Source organism: Marmota monax, unplaced genomic scaffold, assembly GCF_021218885.2.
Source record: "Marmota monax isolate L192 unplaced genomic scaffold, Marmota_monax_Labrador192_F-V1.1 WCK01_AAM20220418_F8-fsc00144, whole genome shotgun sequence".
Taxonomy (NCBI): domain Eukaryota; kingdom Metazoa; phylum Chordata; class Mammalia; order Rodentia; family Sciuridae; genus Marmota; species Marmota monax.
In genome coordinates, this window is record NW_026694618.1 from 1,689,368 (window position 1) to 1,695,367 (window position 6,000).

Below are 6,000 nucleotides of genomic sequence, written 5' to 3' on the forward strand. Positions count from 1 at the left end.
AATATTGGGAAAGCTCACCTTAACTATTCCTTCACTCACCAGAGCAAAGTCCTTAGTTGCCTGTCTTCCTTCCAACCTCTGTATCAGCCATATTCTATCTCTCCTCCCCATTGTTTTCCCACAGGATCTGCTACACTGTCCAAGACTTAGGAGAGTAATCAGGACAAAGACTCAGGGATTTGACTAGGAATAGCTTCTACATACACAGCTCCTAGGCCTTGCTCCAGGGTGGTCCTTGGGAAGGGAAGTAGAAGAGACCACACCAGGTGTTTATAATCAAAGAGGCAGATGAATGGAGAGTCAGATAAGATTACCCTGTCTGCCTTGATTCCAGTCCATATGAAAAATGGCAGGCTGTTTATTGCAGCACATGAGCAGTGTCCTTTGTTAACTCCTGTCCCTCGAGTGTAGCTCTTTTCCTTTACAAAGTGGAATAGAAAACCTAAGAAAAGGTTGCTTTTCCAGCATGAACCCTTCTCCCCCTTTGGCAGGTCCTGGTGGAGCCCTACATCCACCTTTTATCCACCTTGCTTCCAGACAGGGGTTTGAAATAACATCCATCACTTGCAGGGCCAGACCCAATTCTGGCTAAAGGAATGTCATCAAAGTCCTGCTTCAATCAGATGCCAAGAGCGAGTGTAGTGTGAAAGGGAACCCATTCCTCGTTATCAGAAAATCTTTTGGAGGAAAAATGATCTAATTGTTCAAATTCTTAGTGCTAAGAAAATGGCTGTTAAGAATGAGAGAAACCATCATGACACTGATCTGGAACCTTTGAAAACATTTATTTTCTTTCTCCTCTTGGAGAGATGCAGATGCCTATGGAATGGAATAGGACATTTTAGAGCCAGTAGGTCATCGGACTCCTGTTAAGTAAAGGAAAAAACAAGAAGTTAAAGCTAGAAATATTTCTAATTTTCTTAAGAAATTCTGTCCTTACTCCTTTTTGGCTTTAAGAAGTGATCACCTATCTCACTATTTCTTGTATCCTCTTCCACAGGAAATCCTTTTCTCCAAGGATTTTAATTCCCAGTCCTCCCCCCGCCCCCTCACACTGGATTCTCTTAAGTTGTTTCATGTTAGACAAATTAAGTTTTAGGTTTACACAACAGACACAGAATATCATATGAGCTGTTCAAATTGCAAAATTTTGTATTGGAAAGTTTTATTTGAACCTAGTCCAAAAGGGCTTTTTTTTTCCTCAAAGTACCCATTCTAAAACTGCAAGTCTCATTTTCTGGACCCAGAGGACAGAATTAAATAGAGGGCTTTGGGTAACATTAATGGTAATAATGGGTATATGTGTTTGGAGGAGAAAGCTGCTGTATGTTTTAGTTCTCTAACACTACATAACAAATTTCCCCTCAAATTTGTACCTTAACAAAATGTGTATTATCTTACACAGTTTCTGAAGGTCAGGAACTCAGGAGCACAAGGTATCATGATATCGCAGTCAACTCTGGCACAAGGTGTCATGATATTGCAGTCATCACAAGGCTCAGCTGGGCCTGGAGGATATTTCCTCATGGCTGTTGGCAAGGAGCCTTAGTTCCTCGAATGCTGGTGATCAGAGGCCTTCACTACTCACTACTGGGGCTCTCCATTGACTTTCTGAGTATCTGCACAATATAGGTTCCTCTGTAGCAAGTGATCCAAGAAAGCCAGCACACCCAAGGCAAAGCCAGTCGCTTCATCACCTAATCTCAGACATGACATCTCATCACTTCTTTCATATTCTATTCATAATAAGCAAGTCTAGCCCACACTTAAGGGAAATTAAGCTTTGCATCTTGAAGGGAGGGGTATTAAAGAAACTGTTTTTAACACAATTATGTTTTATTACAAAGGATATTACAGAGGATACAGAGGAAGAGATGCATAGGGCAAGATATGGGGAAAGGGACACGGAGCATCCATGACTCTCAGGAAACACCACTGTCCAGCAATCTCCACATGTGGAGCCATCCAGAAGCTCTCCTAATGCTGTCTTTTTGAGTTTGATGACAATTTTATTACATAGGCATGTTTTATTTTTTTTTAATAGTCTGGTGAGGAAATCCAACAAAGTCTGTCTATTTAGATTCTTTCTGGTCTTTCTTGTGTGAAGTACTCCTTCTTCTAAGGCATAGGGCAGGACCCCTGTGGAATGAGAAGGGTCTTATTGCCTGTTCATGGCAAAGGGGGGGTCAGAGTATTTCTTTATGGTTAGCTTCTAGAGTTTCTCTGACTCATTTCAAGAGAGAGGAATTCTAGTTTCTTTGGCCTGACTTACAGAGGAAGTTATGGGCTAGGAACCATGGATAAAACCCCCAAAATGTCTATCCTATCACAGGTCACCTCTGGGTTTTTCAATAGATCCCTTTCATCAAAGGGGTATACAATTCAACAGATAACACATTATTAGAATCCCCTCAGTGACTAATAACTAGTATAGTTTATCATCATATTGAAAGACTGTGTCTCCTGAGGTCATTCAGGTTCCCAGGCTTTCACATGATCGCCTCAAGTCCCAAAAGCAGAAGTTTCAGCAAACAGGCAGCTTCACCCTTTCAGGCAGTTGAGATAATAGCGGTCAGAGACAATGTCATCTCCTTCTCTGAGCCTCTTTTGAGGTGTTAATATTGAATCTCTCTCAATTCAAAACCCGTTTATTTATACTTTTGCCTTTGGCTTCTACTTATTCCTCCTTCTTTCCATTAACAACCTTTTTCACCTTTGAAAAAAACATTAGCTGCAGCTATTGTGCTGGTCTAGAACCTAGGCAGCAATACTAGTCTAGCAAGTGCTTCACTCTCAGTCCACTCCCATGCAGAAGAATAAGGTTAGTGGGTACAGAACTAGTGAGCTATTTCTGCCTCCAGGCAACATGGCTGCATTCACCATTAACCCCCATTTTGCCAGATGCAGTGAAGATACAACCCATACCCATGAGGCCCTTAGGAATTCTGACATAGGTTTAAAACCACACTTAAAATGTCTTGCTGAGGAATCATCCTTACTTCAAGTACATACTGTTCTGTGGCAGTATATATTTTCCTTTTCAGGTGATGTGGGGGAAAAAAAAAGACATTATCATAGTTACACCAGCATCCTTTTCCAGCATTTCTCTCTCCAAAATGAGTTCCCCTGTCCTCCACATTCACCAGAAAAACAGTAATAACATCTAGTGGGGACACTCCTCTAGTACCTCTCAGGCCAAGTGTGTGAGAAGGTGGAAGCCAATCCTCCATGCTGTTCTCTCTCCACTTTAGGTGATCTACTCCTAAAACTGTTACTCTGAGGATGTCTCTCTGCCCAGCGTTGAATGTTATGAGCTATAGAGTGTGTTCTTTGGTTTGAAGCAATGATGATTGGTGGTCTAAACTCAGGCAGTGTCTTCTGCGCTGAGTCTTCTTAATGTTTGTATCCTTCACTGGCTAAACAGCCCAGTCTGGAATTGGTATCTATTCCTGTCAGGACCCCCCTGGGGCTAACAACATCAGTCTCACTTGCCAGCTCTGATGAAGGCCTTCCCACCAAGGAAGCTGCACATAGCCATCATGTCTTTCATCCCTTTTGCTGGTTCTTGTTGCAATTTTGTGTTTCAAAGGGTGTGAGAGGAACATGTCTAGATTCAGTCCACTTTCACTGCTGCATCTCCCACCATGTCTTCTGATTAAATGAACCCAGGAGCCAACTTAAAGTGACAACACAGGGATATCTGCTTGACAATTCTTTGGCAAGTTCTTTTGGTGGACATCTTAAATGTACCCCTCAAATTTCTATAGGGCTGTGGCTCACATGGGCATTTCTTTAATAGGCCAGGTTCTCATTGCTTTCTACATGACCATGTGGCCAGGTCATTGGCCACTGCTTGTAAGTCGGTGAAGACCCCCAAATGGGTCTTCAATTTTTCAGCATTTTATTCAGTCTGCCAGGTTATTTTTGGCTTCTTTAATCAGGTGGCATTCTCTCAAATAAGTTGTTGTCCATTTACCTTGGAACTGTCATCCACACAATAAGCAGCTCATGGTCAGTCAGTTGAGAGCTACTGTGGGGTACTGTCCAAATGCTGAGAGAATCCAGCAGTTTCAAAGGGAGTTCTAGGATCATTCCTAGGGGAACGGAGGCTCCCTTCCCAGATCTCCTCCCTTTGTTTCTTAGGTAGCATGATCTTATATAAACCATTTAAAAATTGTCTAGTCATGAAAATAATCACATATGATACCAGCTACTTACATCTAGTCTGCTCTTTAGTCTACACCAGAGGTCAGCATACTTTTCTGTGAAGAAACAGGTAATAAGTATTTGAGGTACTGTGAGGCAGACTCCCTTGCAATGACCTGTCATTGCACACTAGAATAGCTACAGGCAACAGATAAATGAGTGTGGCTTCAGTCCAGTAAAACTTTTATTTGCAAAAATAGGCAGCTAGCTGGCTTTGGTCTATGGGCAGTAGTTTTTCTAACCTCTTGTCTAAGATACCAAGGTTTTTGGAAGTCTATCATACTCAATGATTTTTGTCTCCTTACTATCAGAATCTTGTTCCAAAGTCATTCATCTAGATGGCACAGCTGTCCAGCACACCACCAGCATGTCTCCACAGCTTGAAATTCAGCAGTGAGATAACTACTGGCACATTTGAGATTTAGGTGGAGAAAAAAAAAAATCAGGACATGCTCCTTGTCATGGGAAGGAGGAAGGAGTGTAAAGGAGAGTTGGCTTGGTACACAAGGATAAAGACAGTGCCCTCATTATGTTTAATCACTGAGGTGGAGATGAGATGAAGTCTGGGAGGAGGGGTTCTAGAACTGTGGGGCCAGGCTATAGCATCGAGATTTTGTACTAAGTAAAGCTTCTGCCATTACAGAATCCCTATTCACCAGAGTAAAATACTGGTGGTGGCGGGGAGGGGGGTGAGACACTAGACTTGTGAGTACCAAAGATGTGGTAGAAGGTAGGAGCTGCCCTCAGAGCCACAGGGAATATGTCAGGAAGAATGAAACTTCAGTGCTAGTTGCATCTCAATGTGGGATGGGAGATAGGGCCAGGGGGTAAAGGTAACTCCTTGGTCTGCAATGTTCATGGATATACTTCATGTGATTCTTTTTAATTAGCATCAGTTACTTAGCACTGAAACATATAAGTTATTTGGCCTAATTTATCCTTTTTTGATTCTTAAATTTTATTTTGCAAAACACTAATTTCCCAGGGCCATTTTTATTAAGCTTATTATGCAATCTGAGTATAAGGGTGAAAAACTGCACTTTCCTTCATGTTCATTTGCAATGAGATTTTTTAATGGGACAAGGTAATTTCCTGCCTAAATTATATATTATCCTCAGGAAGACAGCTGATAAATCACACCCTTTAACTTACATTTTACTTTTCTCAAAAACATAGCTACTAAGTAGTCATTTCTAAGTTAAATTTAGAAACCAAATCTTATCAATGTCTTTGATGAAATGTCCTTTGGCAATGAACAGCACTCTGCTGGAGAATTATTTCTTAAAGTTATTTTTTGCTGAAATTGAATGCTACCCACATGGATCTCATGACCCTATTTGGATAGCAGGTTTAACATCAACCTTCTTTTATTTTGTAAAGCTTTTCTCCCTCTTATTTTGAATCTGATAAGAATTTCAATTTTATTGCTACAATTTTCTTTGCAAGAAATGTACAACTTCCTTTGAAGTGATTTCACTGAATTTAAACTCATTTCCATACATTCTTAGGTATAAAATAATAATATAGGGAACAATGGTTTTTCTATTTAAGGAATTTACAGTTGGGAGCATTACAAAGGCATGGAACTCGAGACATCTAGCTTCCTACCTTTTGATGGAAAATATGCAAATTAAATGTTTAGAGGAAACCAAGTTAAGAGAAATTGAATGCATGTGAACACCCTGCTCTAAAGACACAGGCCAAGAACTGAGTGAGCATTAACTACCCTGAATACTGCCATTACCCTGAGCTGTGGGTAATGTGCCAACAGGCCAAAAGCATATGTGAATGATC